Below are 23402 nucleotides of genomic sequence, written 5' to 3'. Positions count from 1 at the left end.
GACTGCTGGGTGGAAATGTAGTGCAATGTAACAGTTATTTGCCATTAGTTTGTATTTGTTCTTCTTCTGGCTGTTAATTTTTTTTTAACAATATACTGCTGTGTAAAAATGCGTGTGGCAATATTTTGGCTTTCAGAGAAGTGCTATCCAAACAAAAACAAAGAATAGGACTCATGCTCACAGGAGACACATTATCCTTGATGAGAAGAATCTATAACAGACACGGCACTAACTCAAAACTGAGCACCAAACAGCATCCAAATGCAAGCAATTTCAAATGTGTGCATACTGCCAGTACAAAACCAGGCCATTCTGCAAACGCAGCGTCCCCCGAGGAGCAGTGAACCTAGCAGCAGCAACACTAATGGCTGTCTTCTCATGTGCAGCGAGGGAAAGCAGCACTTTAGAGCCGCCTTGGGTAGCTGTTAAGTTATTCATTCTTAACTTACTTCTATAAAGCTGTTATTGTGGAAGCAGATGACACAAAGATTTTGGGCCTGCTCTGCCTGCTATGGGGGGAGCATTCCTCATCCCTGCACAGAAGGTAAAATTCTGGCTTCTTTCAAGTCAATGGCAAAATTTCTCCCTACTGAAAAAAACGTTGGTTTAGACTCCAGAAAATCTTTTTTTGAAGAGCACTTTTCTGGTACCAGTGTATGGCGTAGAATTTTTCTCAGTTTGGACATTACTTTCCTTCCAGTGCACACAGTGCGTGTAGGGGAGAAAAGAGGCCCATGAGTTTTCAAATGCATTCGTACTGCTAGAACAATGATAAAATAAAATTAAAAAACACCCCCATTTCTGTTGTTAGAGTACACGTAATGCATGAAGGACTGTGCTGGGTCATCAACCTTGTTTCTTAACCTCCTTTCGGAACATTTCAGGCTGTTTTGTGGTTTGCTTGTTCCACCTGATGCCTCATCCTTCCCCATCTCCTCTCTGTAGGTGATGTGAAAGCTCACACCCTCCTGAGTAAAACACAGTAGCTTGCTTTCTCAATATTGTCCACTCGAAGTTTTGGACATCGTAAGTCAGGCCTCAAAATTTGTGAAACTTTATAAAAATCCTTGTATCTCAAAAAGTACTGTTGATTTCTTTTTCATTTTCCATCTAATATATTTTGGGGAATTTCCTCGGTGATAATAATAGCCAGAAAATTCCTCCGCCTTAAATGAGAAGTTTGGCAATAGTATGTTATCAGCAGCTGATGCTTTAAAACCTGCAACCAAATTTCATGATACTCATGACAAAAACCATGACAGCTGGTAATGTTGGGTTCTTGCTAAAACCCCAACTTCCTGATGCTGTTTCTGTTCTCAGTCACAGCCTTGAAACTCCCGCTCAAGTGATAAACTTATAGAAGGAAAATAGAATCAAAAGGAAATGGAAGTATTAATTTATATTGATTTGACTGCTTGGCTATGTTTCTTCACCCCTCACTGCATGATCAAAACTTTCAGAAAGCAAAATTCATCCCAGCAAAAAAAACCAAACTCTGAGTTTACCAGCCTTTTCTCTCAGTACACATAAAATAGCATTAGGGGTCCCATTGTTATGGAGTCTAAATGTTTGGCTTCAAAGCCGACTTACACCAATGAGAAGAAAATTGTTTGAAAGCCATTAAACACAAGGACATGACTTTTGGCTCAGGAAGACCCTGATGTGCAAATTACTGGCATATTTGGGACAAAGATCACACTGGCTGCTGCAAGATCCTTACACTGTCCCACTGCTATCCCCTGGCAGGCGTGGTGGAGATAAATGAGCTGGACTGGCACAGAAAAAACCTTCTTATGCCATGTTCTTCTACACGTTGTGCAGGCTTACATTTCCAGGGAATTGTTCTCTTTCAAATATTACACAAAAATACTGTGCAAAATAGCTAACATCATTGACATTAAGGGTCCTATCCTCTACCTAACTATACCAGTTTTATGTCTGTGTGTTTCTAGTGAAGTTAGTGAAATTGTGACTACTTTGTATTTCCTTTACGGTTTGGATCCTTCCCTGCTGCTGTTACGATAACTGCAGTGGGTCTAACCTGATGTGCACAAGCTGAGAAGTGGCCAGATAGCTCTAAACTGAGGGGCTGTTCTGAAGACAAAACTAATTTTCAAAACATTTTTATAAACTCAAGGAAATCTTAATGTCTTTGTTCTATTATTACTTTAAAATAATAATCCCAAACTGACCTTGGAGCTATTACTCAATGAGTGCTGGCCCCTTGGAAGGTTTCAACTTGTCAAGTTTAGCCATTTTTTGAACGCACAGAGGAAGTCATTAAGGCACATCAGGCTGCTGATTGCTATTAAACTCTGCAGAGAATTCCGTGTAAAAATCAATGCCATAACAGGGCTACAAGAATCTAAGAGGCAGGAAAAGCATTTCTTTACCCTCTTGGTAACTCAAAAATGGATTGATAAAATTTGTGAAACCTCAAAAACATATCGCCTATGAGCTAGGGGCCAAATGTAAACCTCTGTGACAAAATAATACAGCTCAGAAAGCTCCAAGCACGTGAAAATGGGATTATAATGGAACTGTCACTGCTGTAACCTCAACTGAATGTTTCTGTGCTGGAGAAATCTCACACATCTGCACATATACGCATGCACGTGCTTATTTATTGTATCCCAAGGAACACCTTTTTTTCTGTATCGCCACTAAGGAACCTGGAGGGAAAGTGCATTTTTAGTAAAGTATGATCTTATACGGCTTTTGCCAGAAAAGTACTACAAGAATTTTCCAGATGGGTTGAGTCCCAGCATCAGCAAAAGCATTACTTAGAGGGCTGGTGGGTTTTGCTTGTGTGGGAACTGCGCTGAAAAATTCAACACAGTTTGCTACTAGTTGAAGACTTTTGTAGAAAAAATATTTTTGATGAGAAAAACTAGTTTAAATCATATTAGGAAGTCTTATTGTAACCATGTAGCATATAAACCAGGCAAAGGACATTGTCTGGCTCTGAGGCCAATTGCCATGGAATGGCTTAAATTCAAACCACCCAGTTCTCTTCCCCCCAGAAAGCAGAGTGGCAGCATTCAAATCATTTTTTGGTGCAAATTTTGTTCAATTTTTGATCATAAAATGTTGAAACATCTTTTTAATTTGATTATTTTTCTTTGAGTCTTATATTAAAACAAAATTTTACTTAGCTGTATTAAATTTGCTTCATTCTATCACAGGATCAATTGGGTTGGAAGGGACCTCAGGAAATCATCTTGTCCAACTTGCTACTCAAAGGAATTGCATTTTATATAATACAAAAGTTAAAATTAATCAATCCATGTAAAACCAAATATTTCCATAAAACCGAAGAAGACCTAGTTAGGATGTTTCAGAACCTTTATTTCACAGCCTATCCCAGCCTTTCTGCTCAAGTTATATATACTAGTTTCTCACCAGCTCTCCTTATTCATTTCAAAACTTTAGTTTTCATGCTTTTATCGAAAAGAAGGTGCCCTTCTGTTCTTCCATTTTAAAATACATGGAAATATCATGTAGGGTTGACCCACCCTAGGAGGAGGGCTGCAGGGTAGGTCCACAAGCATGTCCCTACATGTTGGCTGCAGGGCCCCGCTGGGTCATGGTCTGCCATCTCAGCTAAGCCCGGGAAAGACCTTTTTAAAAAAAGAGCATGAGGGTGAGCCGCCTCAGAATCAGGGCTCAGGACAGGAAGGACTTAGGACCAAAATAGCTATCTTTGGTCCCGGTGCAGGTAAGTTTTGCCCCAAGTTCACCAAGGCTGCAGGCATCTGGCAGTTTCCACCCTGTCCTGGGGAGCTCCCGCTGTGCGCCCGCCAGAGTCCATGGCGAGAGCAGGCGGTCGTGGCCGCAGCCAGCATGGCAAACCCTCCCAGAGTATCCGGGCCCCAGACTGAGACCTGGAGAAAAGGATCAAAAATAAGCTGTCCGTTAAGGACCATATCAAGAGCACTGGTTAACAGTGTGTTAACACAAGTTAAAGCCTGTTTTAGTGCGTATGGTCTGGATCGGCTGCAGCGAGGGCGCAGATTGCGGACTGTTTCCTCAGTGCAGAGCTGAGGATGGAGGTTCCTACACTCATTATAGCAGAGGAAAATCCACTTTTCTTGCATGGATAATTTGGAAGTTATGAATCAGCCTGTTGTTTTGATTTCAGCAGAGTACAGACAAGAGTTGTGTAAAATGAGATTGCTGCCTGTCTGTCAGGCAGCTGTAGTTTTTTACCCTGCAGCCTCTTTTAATGTGCATTCTTGGTGAATTCTGAAGAGAAGCAGTCACAACTGTGCGCTCAGACGTTAGAGCAGATCTCATACCCTGGTCACTGAGCCGAGGACTTCACTCGTGCATCGCCCTGTGTTTGATGCAGCCATTAAGCAAACTGACCCAGTAACCAGAAAACTGAATTGGTGTCTAAGTTAAAAGGTGCTGTAAAAATACGCTCTTGAACCATCTGTTTTTGGACAGAGTTTAATATTTTTTTGCAGTGTATCTGTTTTTCCCAAGTGTTAAATAGATGATTTGCTGTCTGCTGGTTCTTAGGGTTTTTTAAAGTAGGTGTTAAAGGCTATTCCAGCCTAACTCTACAGGGTTTTAAGGCATGAGAGGCGGTTATCTGCAGAAAAAACGTCCATCTCTCAAATAATTAGCAATTATCTGTCAAAAAAAGCTTCTGAACTGACTGCAGTAAGAAAAACATTTTTCATCCTAGGCTTTTTTTGTCTCCCTCTTTTCCCCTCCTCCTCACCTCCCTCCACCCTTTCCCCTAGCATTTTTAGAGCAGTTTTTGCCAAAGGAAACACTGATGAAAGTAGCTTTCAGTGGCTGAGCAGTTCCCTCCGTCACCTCCTCCCTGTCCACCCCCAAGATTGCAACAGACGTCTGCCTTTGTACACACCATGTCAGAGTCCAGCAGAGACATTTTATGTTCATTGTTTCTCCAAAATAAATAAAAGCAGCACAGACGATGCGAACTGGCTGTAGACATCCCATTGCTAATAATGGAGTTATGTTGGTAATTGCTAATAATGATGCAGTGTTTCAGCATGGGAACACTGTTCTAGCTGTAATGTGGATCTGGCCTGAATAAAGTGACACAGATGGTAACATTATTGCATATTTCTTTCTAGTGGAAGTTGAAATTTTACTGTGGGAAAAAAGCCCATTCCTACATTTCCTTCCAGATATTTCTTCACTATTAGCAGCACTGGCATACTTGATCCGTGAACTGTGTCAGTGCCACCTAAGGAACCTAAAGAGGAGTCTGCCAAGTGAGGAGAAGCAATTGTTTCCACTTAGCAAAGGAAGCACTTAGATGCTGTTTGACAGAATTGCATTTGCCTGCCTTGGCAGGGGTGACCCATTTTGATCACACGCAACAGCCAAACAACAAACAGACAATCTGCAGTAAATCGGACTCTAAACACCTCCGTAGCTGCTGTCTGAAAGACTGGTTCTGGAGTCCTCTCTCATGAACCAGAGCTCCCACATCTGTACCTCAGTCGTCCCGGAGTGCTTTGTTGCCTTTTTGCAGGCTGCAAACAGCGGGAACACATGCTTTGTGGGCCAGCTCCTGGGTTTCAGCTTCCTTTGATGCGCGCAAAGTACGTGCTCCTCTGGGACTGCCCGGCGTCCTCCGTGCTTACGTGCACGACCACTTCAGCACCCTGCTGAGCCAACCCCAGTGGAAGCACACCCTGACTGCAACATGTTTCCTTTGAAAGGTGTTTGTAAAGCTGTGGCAGCACGTCAAAGATAAGAGAGGCAGGAATCGGTCGTATTTGCCAAGCGCCTGCCTTTGTTGGCTCCGTCCGCAAGAGCAGCTACCCTCACTTTTGAACTCTCCGAACTTGCTGCGTGTTCACCCACAAAAATCGCTAGCTCACACAGACCTAGAGTGTCAGGGCCAGGGTTGTCCTTCCTGCAAGATTAGGTCACAGCATTAGATCAAAGTCCTACTATGCCATTTTAGACCACGTGGCTGCAACAACCAGCCAAGTTTCAAGTCCCAAGCACAGGTGTCTAGTAACTGCATGATACACACATGGAAGTTAGAGCCAGAAGCCGAATTTACAAGCTAAATTTATCTTTGTCCCCAACATTACACCTTTCTCATCTACCCTTGTAACTGCATTTCCAACTTAAATTTCAGAAGATTGCAGCTAATGTCTAAAACTTTCCTGCTTGTCTTTCCCTTTGCAATTTTCTCTCTTCCTCATTCTTTCAGAACTGAGCTTAATAATGTCCTTTTAAACAGTTGAGAGAGAGTGATCCACCAAAGAGGTTTCTCCCTGGCAAAAGAAGCAGTGCACAGTATTTATTACGATGTGGAGGGAACATGTAGCAGAAAGCAGTGTTGGCATGTGTGTAGGAAATAAACACAGTGTATTTGCTGCGGCATTTGCTGTGTAGCTGGAAGTGCAAGGCATAAGCAGGAATGATAAGCAAGTGTCATTTAGAAACGATTATGAGAAAAAAGGTGAGAAAGTGCAGGAAGAGCACCCAATTTCACCTAATCGATCCTTCCAAAAGCTGGATGTCTCCTCTAAACTGGGTATCTGCTCTTCCTCTGTGGCTTATGGGGAGGGAGATACCTCCAGCAAAAATATATTCCACTGTAAGACTGAGCACCAAGATACATCGTTCTTTCAAGGTGCTCCCATTTCTCTCCCCAGACTACCAAGGGATAACTATCTCAGCGTATCTCCCTGGGCTTTAGACAGCTACTGTAAGGCGAAATAGATTGCACCCAAAGTCCTCAGAAATGGCTGCCTGAGTGGACAGGAAAGCTGGCAGACTTAGATAGCTGCAGAAGCTCATTTCTGTCATGGTGGACACAGAGCTGATTGCCAGGATTGGTACAATATCACCCATGACAACAAGATAAAAAAAATCTTGCAGTTGATTGGAAATTGCTTGCCACGTCACAGGCTTAATGCACAACAAGCAGTATAAGTGGGTTACAAATGAAAATGAAAACAGAAAATGTGCACAAGACCTTTATTCTGTTCATATAGAAGTAAACACTTTCTTCAAGAACTGAAGCTGTTGTCTTAAAATATATGACTTGTTGATGTACTTACAGTGTAAAACTGCATGTGCTTGGGCAGTGTTACCTGCAGCTTCTGCAGCTTGGCTCAGAGCCTCTTTGAATCTCACTGGGGCGGGCTGACAGACCTGTGCTCACTGGTCTGTGGCGTTCAAAGTCACCTCTGCAGAGCCCATGCACTGCAGGAGCACACTGGTTGGCAGTTAGAGATCTTCTGCAGCAGACATACTTGGTAGGACATAAAGATATGAGCACCGTCCCTGAAGTGGAAGGCAATGGAAAGAAAAATACCAGAATGTAAGCGGACACAACATAGACTGCCTAATGCAGCAAACGCAACTCATTCACTTGAGCTTCCTCATTCTTCTCTCGGCACACACTCAGCCCTGTTTAACACATGCTTGAACCCCGCTTTATTTAATGTAGCCAACAGGTGCTTACAATTAGGCACATGCTTAGTAACGTGACTGAATTAAGGCCCAAATATTCCTGCCTCAACACATGAACAAGACTGTTTCTATTAAGATGGAGTATCGCACGCTAAGATTTGTAATCACTGCAGACCACACCACGTGGATGATGAGCCACTATGAAATGCTTCTGTTCAGAGACTGTTCATATGCATCCTTTTAGGTCTGAGCTCAAAACTTTTTCTTAATCGGGGTCAAAGTAATGACTGTGTCTTAGACCAAGTTATGAAGCCCAAATCCTGAAGTTCCTGTTGCTGCAAAACTCCCACAGTCTTGAAACACGCAAATCAGATGCAGTTCATAGACTCCTGGCAGATTGTCAGGGCAGTATCCTTAGGTTTCTGATGTTTTGCTAAATTGTAGTAAGTAGTTCTGTAGTTAAAAATTCAGCAAAAATAGAGGACACTGCATTTTCACTTACAAACTGATTTCTTGTCTCTACTTTATGCAGATAAAATAGGGTGGACTTAAGCAGCAATAGGTTAAGCAGTAACGATGCCAGCATTTTCTTTTGCTGAGTCTTTAGCCAAGCTAAGGATGTAATGCTAATCTAGAGTTGTTTCTCTTTTTCCTTAAATAATATTTTTATTGAGCAAGAAGCGGATGCCAGAATGGCCTTTTGATCAGCTAAAAACAACAGTGTCTCTAAGGGAATCTTTCCTGTTTATTGTATGCTGCTGCATTTGAAAAATGCTAGCCTACAGTAGAGCTAGACTCCTTAACATACAAGAAGAAGGGCAAAACAGGATGAGGCCAAAATGGGAACTGTATATCACAGGAACTTGGAAAGGCAGGAAGTAACAAAAGAAGTAGAAATTCTTGATTAAAAGTATAATTGTACCAGCTTGTGCAAGAGGATAATGACTTTCAAATGTCAGCCTTTGTGCCTGTTCATAATAATAAAGCTATTAACCGTATGTACTGTTCTTAATTCCATTTCTCATGGCAAGACATTTAGGATCCACAACTATTCTGTCCACTAAAATCTGAAGTATTTCTTCAGCAGTACATTCAAACAGTAGATTAAAAAGAGTGCTAACGAGAGCAGTGCCAGCCAGGACTGTTGCACAGTGGTTTAAAACATGTCAGAGATTCTGTTATAAGGCCCTACTTTCAAGGATTTAAATATCAGCCATAAAAATTCACTCCCAGGATAAAAGCCAGCCAAGGAGTGAATATTTAAACCTAATTTGTTAAAATAAAAAGACATAATTTTTGTAGTTTAGAAGTTTTCTGTGTAAAAAGGAATAAGGTCCTAAAAGATTTTCTTCAGATCTGTAACTGAAAAGTAAATCTATTTTAAAAATTAACTCAATAAGAAATTAACCCTTAAAGTAGTCAATGGCTCTGTTATTTCAGATAATTAGTTATAGCAGACATAGTCACAAACAAGTTACCAAGTTTTAAAACCGCTGCTGCACAGCTGAACTTGGTCCAGCTCTGCGTTGCTAATGGAAAAAACCCATTTGCTTCAGCGGTAACTGGATCAAATGCGAACTTCCTCGTCAGGAAGTTAGATTCTGGAAGAAAAATTGCAATCACAACACTTGGTAAAATGTTCACTTATAATGGCATTAAAGTTGCCTCCAAAGACAGGAGGACAAACATGCTGGTGTCACCATGGGTGCTTTAGCCTTCCCCAGCACTTCAGTCAGAGTGTCAGCGCTTCTGGTCCCAGGCCGTGGGATGGTGTTGCTTCCAGACTGGAGATGGTCATAACATGATTTATAATTATAGGCACATGCCAACAGAAAGGTACAGAATAAATTGTCATTACCAGATGGTTCAATGTTTCAGGGGGGAAGATGTTAGCAGAGAATTCTGCAGTAGCTTCCACAAGTCCTACCCAGCAGGTGATATTTATGGACTGTTTGTAAGATTTTCACATATGGCATTCTAAAGAGGTTTGTAACTTTTATACTCTGCCATCCAGTTTATTTATTTTACAAAAACCCACCCCAAAGGTCGGCTACGTTCTGTCTGTTCCAGCAACTGCAGGCCTAGGGAAAAATACTGAACGTAATCTGAACATGGAGTAGTTAAACAAATGTGGTTTTAAACATGGTAGAGAAGGTTTTGTGTCTTGTTCTCATATATCTTAGACCCCGTGTCTCTTGGCTTTAGGCATCATTTAAATAAGAGCACTGTTTAGCACCTCTTTCACATTCAAATGATATATTTGTGTTCTTTTGTGTGGAAATGTCTGTATATTTTCAATACTGCTCAGTTCATGTGAAAGCAGACAGGAACAAACCAACCAAGGAGACAAAGATTATGTCAAAGTGGGTGAATAATACCAAAGTGATCATGATGCATCTATTCTTCTTTTCAAAATCTTCAGAAGAAAACCTCCGTTCCTTTTCCAGCTTCCAAGGAGCACAAGGAAGCTCATTTCAAACCCTTGCAGCCTGACACTCTGCTCTTGGGATTTGGTTTCTGTCTCTGAGCCTCCTCCTCTGCTCCATCTGATTCAGGCACGGAGGCCAAACCCAGTACTGACTTCCCTCCTTACCTGACAGCAGAACAGAATGCCTTCTCTTTTTCTGACCACATCTTATCCATAGACCCGAATAGGTGCCATGCTAAGTAATGAATTGCGGGTGAAATTCAAGTAACACAAATGCCACTGCTCTCGCATGATCAATTCATTTTATGGGTGCAAGACATGCTTGCACACAGGGAAGACACAGATCAGCTTTTTGATTTGTACCCTAAATGTCACTGTAGCTGGGAGGTATTAGTACCTCAAAGTTATATTTATTGTAGAAGATCAGTGATAAAATTTCAACAATTGATTGAAGAGTTGAATCTCTGATTCACAAAAGCAGTATGATTACAGGGCAACTATTATTTATACCATATCTATTTGTGATATATATGTATAATCAATTGCAAATTATGTGCTTTCCAAACATCTGCTGTGGTTTATCGTGAGTCTATTACAGGATATCTAATATCCAGTAACAAATGATGTGTAAGAAGTCCATCACCTCTTTTCTGGCAGGAGGGCCTTGTAATTCAGAGGCTGTCTATCTATCTTCTTTGTTATATCAGCCCGCTGGATTTGAGGATCTGAGGCTTTCTGCTGAACCATCATGAAAATACCTTCATGATATTTTCATGTCTGCCATAATAAGCCTCTTTTCTGACCAAGAGGACAAAGCATCTATACAGTATGCAAAAATGGGCATAGCTTTAAAACAGGCATTAGTTCAAAGTTATGAAATAGTACTCTTAGAAAAATAACAAAATCCGTGTTTTCAAGTCAAAAATCACAAAATCGTTATTTTCACCAGCTGGTAATATCACAAGCACTATTCCTTCTAGGAATACTGCTTGGGAGTGTAGATTCCCTTTGCTCTTAGGAGTCCGAGGTACAAATTCGGACGCAGGATGCGTGGTTGCTCGTAGGATGCATAGGGACGTTTGCCATTTCTGGTCTTCCGCAAGTTTTGTCAAACCACCACAGTTTACAAATTCCATATTTTGCACTGGAGGCAGAACACTTGAAACCGCATCTCAGCTGCAAGGGATAAAGCAGCTATTAAATATACCCACTGCTACATGTTTATAGGTGTACGAAGGAGGACTTTCCCTGGGCTAGGTCTCAGCAGGTTAAATTGCATCCACGTAAATTAATAGAGCCGTGGCAGTTTTCAACTTTGGTGGAGCCGGAGCAGCCGGCCCGGACACCATGCAGGTCCTGCAAGCAGGACCAGAAAAGCTCCATGAGAAGGACTTGTAGATATTTTCAAATTGCTGTTTTCAAATTGCTCTTTGATACCCGAGATTCTTCAGTCGGTGACGCCTTTTCTCCTCCTGAGCATATGTGGCTCCACCAGCAGAACCTGCATGCTGCCATGCCCTCTGCTACCGAAGTCCGCCGAATTTCACAAAAAGCCAGAGAGGAGAGTGTGATTGCAGCGTGCAGGTTTTTTGGGTTCCTTGTTGGCTAAGGTGTCTGCCATGGTCCTGCGCACAGGACGGCCGCTGCGCAGCTCCCTTGGAGCTTCTGCTTTCAGCTGCGTGGCCGACTGTCATGGGCATGTTTTTCCCTTTTTTTTCCTCAGCCTGGTAAAAGTTCTATTATCTCTGTGAGAATTTAACTTATGCAGAGACCGTGGGATCGGGACCGTGGCTTACTCTGTTACACCTAATTAACCCTGGGAATTCATTTCCACAACACAGAACTAGGCCAAGAACATAGGTAGCTTTACGAAAGAAAATGAAGGATTTGCAATGAATACGTGGAATATCTACAATTACATTTCATATGATACAAAATAATTAAGGGATATAAGCCATAATGGTTCATGGCACAATCCGCATTCTAACAGATGGGGATACGATGAAATTTCCCCATGGGAAAGTGATTTTGTAATTGTAGAGGTGGGTGTATTCCATTTACTTCTGTATTTATTTTAGCTGTGTGTTTATATTTGTATAAACATTAAGGAACAGCATCAATCTATAACCTCTGGGTATTTTTACCATTTCTTTAAAACACAGAGGTAATTGCTGCATGCTTCTTAAAGAATAAAAGGGGAAAAAAAATGAAACCCCTCATTTTTCCCCACCCACACATTTCTCTTCACTTCATATATCCCAACCCTCAGATTGCCCCTCCCTCTGCAAAAGCCTGGGAAAAGATTCACAAGCACATGTGAAAAATGATAGTTTCACATGGCTGTAGTAGGTTCACATCCTTATTATGTAAATGAGTGGTTTTGGTTTGGGCGTCTCTTTTGTGGTTTCTGTGCAGATGGTTAAATACTTAAAGACAGTGGGCCAAATTGTTCCTACTGGAATTTCACTGGCTTTGGCTAAACTACGGCAGGAATCGAAATAGGCCGTGGAACCAAAATCTACTTTTGCATATAACGAAACAGCCAAATGGGTAATGGGATTGCTGCACAGTAGCAGAAAGGAAAAAGCAACCGTGAACAGATTTCCCTTTGTCTGTTCAGTAATTAATGAAGTACCTGGTGAACGATAGATCTGAGGAACCTCGCTTTGCTCCTGTGATCTGCACTTCCTCCAGACAGGTAAGCACAGAGCCCTGGGTGCTGGAGACTGATTAATTAGCCCGAGCCAGTTGTAAAATCGTTAGGAAACAAGTGGTGTCTGTTTTCTTTTGCACAGGATGCCAAGAGATGTATTTAAAGGGTGAGAGTCAAAGGTCAGTTTGACATCACGTACTCCAAGACAGACCCCTCGCCTGGATCGCTGTTTCGCGTTAGGAATCCTGTCTGCGCGCCGCGAAGCCATCGTGCTTGATAAGAGAAGGAGTGGGATTAATCTGTGGCAAGGAAAATTTAGGTTAAATATTATGAAAAACGTTGTAACTGTGAGATCACTTAAGCAAAGTAGCAGGCTGTCAAGGGAGACAGTCAAGGCTAGAAGTGACGCTTTTCTATCAGAGCTGGTTTGGAGAAGAATTAATAAGCATTTCTCTCTGAACGGGGGGAAGGGCACCAGGCTCCGCTGAAGCCTCTGCCAAACCAAATGAGCCTACGTACAGATAAAGCAGAGCTCTCGGAAAGGACTTTTCCAGCCTCTTCTCAGCTTGTGTTACATATTCTAAATGTAAATTGAATGCAAATACTTTGAGCTGTTCGCCACAAAGCAGTTTACGATCTCCTGCACTAAATCTGACCCACTGGAAATTTAAGGGTCTGTAGTAATGGTTCATAGAACTCTTTCAAAACTAATTGGGTCGCAACAGTGAAAAAGTCTGCTCCAACCTGTGATTTCTTATGCCTGTTTCATATTTATTTTCACAAATTTCTTATTATAGTTTAATATTTCTAAGTTTTTGACCAATCTCGCTCTGTGTCAAAGTTAATGAATGTGGTAGCATTGCATTCAGTGAGAAAATGCATAAGCTAGATGTGTGGCTGAAGTTCGAAACACTCTGCTAAGGTTTTTATCTTCAGATTGTTCAGGCTTATCCGCTTGCACTAAACCAGCGGTAATAACGTATCTTTCTTTCTGTCTTTGCTCTGGAAAGATAAAATTTGTCGTTTCCTAGCATTATATCCAAGCGCAGCAAATTGCAAAACAAATGCATTACCTCTATTTCGGGGGTGCAGTGTGTGTTAAACTCATTTTCAAAATCAGATTACAGGAGGTTAATTCCCAGTCCCTGATTTGCACCACCCAAATTGGTACATCATTTTAACAAAGGACCAAAGAATTATTGCCTTGATAATAACAGAAAATTTGAACTTGGTAGTTTTATAGATTGGCCCGTGTCTAAAATGCTTTAGTAAACGTTGTTCACCACCATCTCCAGTGGAGTGGCCTTCATAAAAGCAAACATTCATTTTGCCCACTGACAGGGGTTTTGGCAAAGTAAAGGGGGGCATAGGCAACACGAAATTTAATCCATAGCTTTCCATCTACTGCACCACACAGAGCCACAGCCCAGGGAACCAGAAGAAAGAGATCAAAAGGCTTTAAAAACGTCAGGCAACAGGATCTTATTTAAATTATTAGGTGAGATGCCCTCTTGTTTTTAACAATAACAAAACATATCACGTAGCCTGTTTTCTTCTCTCCCTTTTATGCTGTTTTTGACAGGCTGGTGCAAATTGCATGTAGAAACTGTATTTCTGCTTTCCAGCATCACTTTGGACAACATTTGAAAACATGGTTTCATAAAACAATGTAATATTCAAAGGTATTTGAATCATATAGAAGCTGGAGGATTTGTAATAGGTTCTTGAACAATATTGACTGAAATAAAACTAATTTGACAAAAAAACAGAAACCTGCCTTAGGTGAGACTGATAAGCACTTAGGGAATATAAGAAGGCTTATCTATAATTCTGTTAAGTGATTCAACTTTAAGAATTGCGCATTTCTAATTCACATACATATGCTAAAAGGTTTTTTTGCATTTCCAACAATTGAAATCATTAAAATCATATAAGAAGAGGTTTTTTTCTTGTTATTTATGTTGGCTTTATTGCAGAAAGATAGATACTGTCCCAACCTGATGTCATACTGCAGAACAGTAAAACCTTTCTCCCAAGCTCTGTGTGCAACCTCTATGCTTTTAAATCCTTGTGCACGAGTAGTCTCACTGATGTCAGCAAAAGCAGGGCTGTACAGTCTAATTCTCGAAATATGTCATGTACATATCAATTCGTGATGCTGTCATTTTTATCTCAGCTTTTGTAAGTTGAAGCATATGGCCTGAATATGAGACTGGCTGAATATTAGACTTCTCTAGCTTATGGAGTAATTCATGTTTCTAAATCATATGAGTAGCGGATAGTACTGATTTAATAAAGCACCAGTTAGCCAAGACTGATGTGCTTAAAATGAAAGAAATACAAATAAAATGTCATCAATATACACATGATTAATGATCACACTTAAAAGCAGTTTTCACCGTGCCTCCTAATCATGGATTTGCATGTCTCTGTGTCTGTGTGTATGAAGGGTGGGCTGAAACGAGGGAAAAGAAGATCTCTGCACCATCCTGTCTTCCTTACTTGTGTTAATGCCTTTAGGATTCTTTTACAGAATAACACAGATATTGCAGATTAAGGAAAACAGGATGGGCTATTTTTAGGATTCAATTCATATGAAACCATTTTCCTTTACCTTATAGCAACTCCCTGATTTTCTTCTTACAGAGTGTGTTGGCTTAAGGTAGATGGGCCGGGGACTACAAAATTGAAGTGAGCGGGACTTGCATCCTTAAGGATTAGAAGCATCAGGAGACAAAATGCATGTTGGAGAGGAGCAAGCTTAAGTTCTGGGTGTAAAGGGCACTGGTCATACTGCGTGAAAGGCATTTCACATTCAGAATGACTTGCCATAGTGAAGAGTTTGCTAATAGGCTCGCTTCCTCTCATGTTGCCCCAGGTATCTAAAACAGTTCTTATGTGGCAAACAGAGGGAGAGTCATTTATTACGTGACAGACTCATGCTAAGGCTGGCAGGGAATATCGTTAACCTCACAAGTCTTGATGTGACTGAAGAGGCTCGAGATCTGTATGGGAGACAAGTCTGAAAATTAACAGCCTCATTAATCAAATCACAATGTTTTGACAGCTTCATGGTGTGTGTGTAATCTATCCTGTGTACAATTTGGCTAAGGCTTTTATGCAATGAGACATTTTCTGCAATAACTTTATGTGAAAAGGCTCCACTCCACAGTACAATTACTGGATTGTATGCTGATTATCAAAGGGTGAGAAAGCATAATCAGCTGAGATTCGAATAGAAAATACTGGCAGGATTAGGAAGGAGGTAGCACATCTCCTTGGTTCCTGTTCTGTTTTACTGACTGAAGTATAATCACCATCATCATTTAGGAAGTCTGGGGGAAAGGTGGCCAACCTCTCACACCTGAGCTCAGGTACTCCTGTACCTCTCCTCAAAGAAGAAATCCTTTGAATCCATTTGCCCCAATATGTTTAGTCAAGAGTGAAACAAGTGTGGATAACCTGCTGGGGCACCCTGCCATGACCCAACAGAACATATTCCTCAGATAACCAGTTTTCCAGAGCAGCAGGATGCTCAGCACGGGGTAATTCAGAGTAATTTTGGGTCCCTCAGATGTCAGACAATCATTTTCTGCTTAAAAACAGACTGTCCCCCAAATCCTTTGTTCTTCAGACTCCTTGTAAGTACCCATCTTAAGGAGCTTATGGATACATGGTAGCCTCTTTCCACACCTAGGGATTTATGCAGAAGGCTTATTAATACTTTTGAGTATTAATTTTGTAAATCTCTGCACATCCATGACTATTTCTGAGTTATAAAGAAATGTTATTGCTTGTTATAATGTACTTAGTAGAACAATGTTTCATGTAGGGGCAAGAGTAGCAAAATGCCGTATTTCACAATGAACATTTTGAAATGCAAGCTCACAAAAAATACATAGTATTTTGAGACTTTTTGTCTGTCTTGTTCATTGTCCATCTGCAAAGGTAAAAATCTTAAATCAGTGCTGAAAGGGTTAGGAGCAAGAATAAAGAGCTGTCAACTAAATATATCTATTTACAAAAGACGTATTAAATCACTAAATTAATGACAGTGTAGCCATCTCAGTTCATCCAATGCCTTCAAACTCTTTCAGGGAAATATCAATATCCGATTTTCCAGGCAGTGAAAGTGAGGCGCAGGGAAGTTAGCTGTCACTTGGCTTCACTGAATAGTGATGGCACAGGAACAGAGCCTGTGCCTTCAGCCTTCCAGTCCAGTCTCTGCCCACTTTCTCCCATCATCTCCCATCTCCCTAAACAGCCTAAGCTCCATCACACTGACGGCCATATAGACTTACATTTGTTTGCATTTGAAGCATGAGATCTCAACTCTCTCTTTAATCCCCTGATGCTATGGCCCTGTTAGCTACCGTGTGAGCAGTACAGAGCTGTAATGACATGGAAAGTTTACAGGTGACTAAACAGGCAACCCCTGGGCAGCATGGCAGTCCTGCCCCATTCCCTCCCAACGCTCCTGCCTTCCCGGCCGGTGGCTCTCACAACAGCACAATGACTCCCAGCTTCCAACCTGCCACGTGTTGGACATCTGCATCCGCTCTGCAGTGAAAGACATGACTGAGGCATCTGTAATGGTGCCGAATCCTTACCCAGTTAGTGGCAAAGCTGTGGTGACATAGGTTTTATTGTCCCTGGTGGGAACATTCAGCACTGAACAGAGTCTATGACATTATTAGTACCTCAGCCTGTTAAATAAAAATGGTTCAGTCATGTGTCCCTGTGTTGTAATCACATCTCCAAATGCAAGAATAGCAGTTTTTGGTAGAGTTTATCACTGCTCTGAGCAGCACCATTAACGAGCAATACTGTTATTTTCCCAGAGCATAATGCTGCATATAAACCTTACTCAGGTTCTTTCCAGCTGATATACCCTTTTGTTGCCGGCATGAGAGGCTCTTCCATGATCCTTATCCCTATGGGGAAAATGGAGACAATCCTTCATCCGTTCCTCTCTTATCCCTCTGCTAGTTCTGACTTTTGTGAATTCCCATGTGGAATTTTCATGGGGGAAGGGACAAAGGTTTGAAATATTTCTTGAAGTTGTCTAACTCGTGTAGTTCCTGCATTAGACATGTGGCAATAATGCCAGGGAAGAGGACACTTCATGGTAACTGTTTGAGGAGGAAGAATGTGCAGTAATTGAGGAAAAGCTGAAATACAGGCTGTTATATGCCAAATACATGAAAATTCAATTCACTGGAGCTGTTTCAGGAACCTGTTCGTCTCAACATGTGTTGGTACTGTGAGTCAGGCAGGATTTTGCCTCTGCAATAGTCTGTTAGTCTCTTAACATCCCTTTGTTCAGAGAGAGAAAGAAGGACTGGTTTTACAGTGCCCGCGAGACCGGATTCAGGTTAAAGCTAATGAGGAATGTGTACATTTAATTTGTTAAAGGCTTTTTCTGCATGTTTCAGGAAAAAGAAGGGATTATTACTGTTTCACCCCCGTAATAAAAAACAGGATCCTGTATCTTGGAAATGTTTACATCGTAACAAAATGAGGTTATGTTACGCTGTAAAATTTTAAAGGGGACTACGTGCTGACACCTAGGCTCGATGGCACGAAACAAGCGAGCTGTTCAAACAGGAAGGGTTTGTATTTAGAAGTTACGAAAATAATGTTTCAGTTTGAGAAAACCAAGTGCTTTTGACAAAAAGTTTGAGATTCCCCCAGCTACAGATCCTCCCGCTGCCGGGTACCAACCCTTTTATTCAGCGCGTGTATCATCTGGCTCAAAGCCGGGTGCGATCGTGGTTATTTGGGTATCTCAGCGCCGAGCGAGCGAAACCGCAGGTTTCCCTTTCGTTACCACGCTGCAAGGGACGGTGCCTGGCGGTACCGCGGGCAGCGGGGGGACGGCTCCAGGAGCCCACCCGCGACCTGCCGGGAGCCGCACCGCCTCAGGCACAGCACGGGGCGGGGGGGGGCGGGCCAGGAGGATGGAGGCTACGCTGCCAGAAGGAGTCCCTGCGTCCTTCTGTGCAAGCCAGACATCTCTGTGAGCCAGCTCCGGGGGCTCAAAGTGAGGAAAGGGATGGGGCATTATCTCATTTCCTTCCCAGACTTCCTACTACTGTTTTGGGCAATTTATACCTTTAAGAATGCATAAGGCAAACAAACCTTGTTCTCCCTCGTGAGCGAAAGCCTGTCTTTTGCATTATTAAACCGCAGAGGAAAGCATGGCGTTATCTCGCTCAGATTCTCTGCACGTAGAAGAGAATCCGGCCCAAATATATTTCACGGCTTGTCTGTCTGGGTTAGTGTGCTGCTTGCCGTGAGTGAAGGAGAGGAAAGAATCAATGCTTAATACCACAGAGTCTTACCCAGATTGTTCTTGTATGCTTACCACTACTACGTAGACAAACAGAAATAAAAGCATTAATAGATACCTGACTAGAATTATCAGTTAGTGATAAAAGTGTAAACAAAACAAAAGCCATCAAATCAGGATTTTATCCGTTTAATTGCAGAGTAGGTGTTTTCATCAGCCATGTAATGGTTTATTGCCTTTCAAGTCTTATTTATTGTAATTGATTAATGAAGACTTAGAGAACCACTCTCTCATGGGTAACAAAAGGAAAGAAGTATCAACACCATTTATGTTTGCAATTCATTGAGTTACTACAGGTCCCCTTGATATACCAGGTAATACGTTATTATAGCTCCATGTCATACTGTCCCTGAGTAGAAAGCAAGGACAGAAGCCTGACCCATGAAATGCAGAAGACAAATCAACACCATTACCCCATGCTTTCTCAGACCCAGTAAAAGCCCTTTCCTGGAGACTGTGTTTTTCTGGACCACAGCTGTCGAAGCAGCCAGGACAAGGATGGGAGAGAGTGATTCTAGGAGAACATTACTGCTGACCTCAAAAGCAGCAATTCCTCTGTGTGTGGGTTAGTCCTGACTTAGGTTTTGCACTGCCCTGATTGGAAAGGCAGGGGCCATCTCACAGCCATGCAGCTCCAAACAAGATTTAGCCTTCACTGAGTATAGGTCCCAATGCTCAGCACGTTTAAGAGAGTACATCTCAAGAAGTTGCACTGATGAGGGAGGAGAAGGAAGTGGAAAGAAGACAAACTCGGTCCCATCTAATGAATACTTCCTTGACATTAGCGCAGCTCCCACCGGGGATTTGAGCTGGCGTGCATGCATGCGGTATGGTCCCAATTACTGAAGCCCACGAGCTGTGTATGTGTGTGTGTTGTGTGTATGTTCATTACCCTGCTTGCTTTCACAGGTAAGTACTTAGTACCAGAAGAAAACTATGCAAAATTCTTTAGCCGACACTTATCAGTTCTGGCAGGTTTTCAACGTAGTTTTCCATTTTAAAATAGTGTAGGCCAATGGACACCTGATGCAACTCCACTAAACTCTGTAAATTTGTACCAGGGATGATGTTGATCTGCTGTGCACATTTTCCTTCCTGTAAGTCATTATCACATGCCTCTCTTTCTAAGAAAGACATTTTTATGAGAGGTGGATCACTGGGGTGGGTTTTTTTTGTATAGCTGGTTTGCCCCACGCTCTAGCTATAACAATGCAGTTTCACTAGGCGCTGGGTCATATGGCTGACCTCAGCTAACAAGCTGTTCCTGTTTTTAGGCTACTGGGAATGTTTATTGGCCACTGTTTTCCTCCATTCTAAACACATAGTTATTTCTCAAGACCCATATAAATCATAAGGTCACAAAACTCATAAATACTGTGACACTCTCTGTGATACAAGATACGAATGAACTAACTTCAGGCTTAGCAGCTTTAAACAACTATGGTATATTTTATCATAATATAAATACATTCATTGAAGTTATATATGCTTTTTAGTTCAATGATACACACAATAAAATGGTAATAAAATTGCTCAACGGGACAAACTTATATACTGATGTTTCAAAGTGGTATAGTTCAACTGTGAGCTCTATTACAAAAACAATGTGCTGTAACTCTGTATGAAACTGAGTTTAAGAGAAATAGCGATCTGTTTGCAATAAATGTTAAATATTCACGTACTTTTTAAGAAAATGATGCTGAGGATGCTATTGAATTTCCTAATGTAGATTTCAAGAGCAGAAACTCATGGGGAGGCCTGTACTAACATGCTGGATCAACACACTGATGTGTGCAAAACCCAACTACACCTGTTAAGTTATCAACAGAAGTTTTATTCATAATGTCTGTACTGAAATTGGACAACAAATTAATAGAAAAGGCTTGGTAGCAATTACTACAGTTAAATTTGCATAGAGGTTTCCACTCTACTTCCCTGTTCTAATTTGCTTTAGTTGTTTTGAAATGCACATCTCCCAGGCTGAAAGTTTCCCAGGCTGCTGCTCTGCTTGAGAATGAATGGAAAGAGATAGTTACACCGATTCAGGTCTTTTTTTGTACAAAGAATATAAAAGATACACACAGAAACAAGCACACATACGTGCATACACATGTCCCCATTGCAAAACAGAAGAAGAACTGTGAGATTTTTTCAGGCAGCTCTTCAACCACATTTACTAAGATCAGAAGGCTGAAATTTGAAAGCACCATCCATGAGTAAATGTTCCTTGCACTGGTCTTGTGAAATATCATTTAGATTTCACAAAGCCAGGGCTTCTTTAAAGTTGCCGGCTATGCGTATTACTCATGCTGCTTAAGGGTTGTTTGCTAAAGTGGCAATGTACACAACCAAATTATTTTGTGCTGAGATAACGGCCCGCCAGGAAACATGCAGACATTGTAAGTGGGTTGATCTCTGAACTACAAATGCTTCTTATTCAGCTTTGTGTGCCTCTTGTGCCAGAAAGCACTTCTAGATGCTATGGCCAGGCACTTTGCCTTTCCAAGTTTGTATTAATTATATGAAAGAACTAAGGAGGGATGGTTTTCATCTTTAAGTGTTACAACAGACTGCCAACGTTCTTCTCAGCATTATGAGAATATTTAGCTACTAAAGCCACACATTTCATACACTTTAGGACTCCGTTTTCAATCCAAAAAAACCTTGAAAGTTTTGATCTTCTTTATGTAATTCAAACTCTTTTTTCCTTGGTGGTAGCTTAAGAGAGTCTGCCCCCATCCCTGCCCTAAAAAAAACACAGGAAAAGCTCTAATACGTGTACTTGCTTAAACACTGACAAGACAAAAGTTTCAACAACAAAGCTGTATTTTTCCAATAACTCCACTTCTTTGTACATATGCCTGGTTTTGTGGCTATATACAGGTTTTAGACACAGTCTCAGCAAAAATCAATCCACTCATTTACATGTGTCACACTTTCAGGCAAGGAAGACCCATAGCAATCATTTATATCAATACAGACTAGGTATGTGACGACACTAATCCCACAGCGGATTTTTCACTTGGCCAATGGTCTGCCCAAAGGGAATGTGGTGCAGAAATCAGAACAAAGGGAACAACATTGAGAACTATTGAGTTCCAAGTGCCTAACATTGCATCCTTAATACTCTCCTAATATAGTTCCTAACTGGAAAGAAATGAAAATACCCATCATTTTACTGCATTTACAGAGCTTCAGGACATGGTTGCCATGGAGGAAAATTGCCATAACTTGTGTTCTAAAGCTGATATGTATGTCTGCAATTTCCTTTCTCCTTTAGCCTCTTTTAGTTTCATTAATTATGGGTGTTTCTCAGAAAGGTTGTAGACAGCCCACAAGGGACAAATATTTGAGTTTCAAAAGTGTGGAACTTATTTTATGTTCTGAACTTTCACAGTTTCTGTGAAAAGCTAACATCTACCCAATACTTTCAAGAGTCAAGTTCCTAAGGTTATGATTAATATACCACATAGATCCCACCAGCATAATTACAAATTAATCAGCAGTTCAAAATTCCCAAATGGAGTACTATAAGGTTGCCATCACTTTAAAGCATTCCTTTTCTATTTTCGTGGAAAGAAAAAGAAATCACAAATGATTCTGATCTTCTTTTGATACAACTCTCTCTGTTCTTTAGGCATTTGAGGAAGCAAACCTGAAGCTTCTACAATTTACCAATTAGGCGGACTTTTTAGTGAATTCAGCAGCACATGCTAACAGCACTAATCCAACCACAAAACATTAAACTAGTTAGGCACATGAAAATAATGCTTAATGGATATAGAGGCATACAGTTAGTGTTTGTCTCCTTGCAGCAGTGTGTGTGTGTATATATGCATGAGTCTCTGTATGCGAGTAATTTAGTCTAGCTCTCCTACAGAAATCACACCAATGTATTTGTGGGACTGTCTGAGACTTTGCAGACCCTTCTTCCAGTCATTCTATGGCTTGAGAAAACTTCCAAGTTTTGAACCTCTGTTAAGAAGCTTTATTTGAAACCCACAGAAGCCATTAGGAGTCTTTACATTATTTCAGGAGGAGTAGACTGGGGTCTTATATTTAAAACACAGTATCTGGCTATCTAGGCTTTGTTCCTTGCTGTTTGCAAAATTTCTGGGAGACTGTTGGCACTCGGTCTCTCTCTTCTGTCTCCACATATGTAAAATGAGAATGACAACTTTACCTCAGAGGTATCTTGTAAAGCTTCACTTATAAACAGATTGGCATACTTGGATGAAGTTGCTCAACTAACGAGAAGTCCTCTGATTGATGGGCATCTCTTGGGAGATCATAAAAACAAAACCAAAATGGTATAATTGAGATTTTGGAAATAATTTTTTGGGGCTTACAAGAACCTACTCTTATGCAAGATGACCGCTTGTGCCGTCTTTTTTCTCTCTCTTATCACCTAGAATATCTTTCCAAATCTAACCATGTCAAATTAATGGCTAAATACCAAACTAAGTCAAGGCATAACCCTCACACCTGAAATGTCCACATGAAAGAATATAAAGCTTGAGGTATAGTAAGTAAAAAGAAAATTACTTTTA

General features: G+C 41.2%; 1 protein-coding gene across 1 annotated transcript in view; it reads left to right on the top strand.

Annotated features, from left to right (window-relative positions):
• The window catches only part of NRP1 (neuropilin 1), a gene marked incomplete at its 3' end in the record, with an annotated part of 111412 nt that overhangs the window by 15820 nt on the left and 72190 nt on the right, over positions 1-23402 (top strand). The window lies entirely within an intron of this gene.

Source organism: Phaethon aethereus, assembly GCF_964289735.1.
Source record: "Phaethon aethereus genome assembly, chromosome: 2".
In the NCBI taxonomy this organism is placed as follows: Eukaryota; Metazoa; Chordata; class Aves; order Phaethontiformes; family Phaethontidae; genus Phaethon; species Phaethon aethereus.
This window is presented reverse-complemented; position numbering and strand designations above follow the sequence as displayed.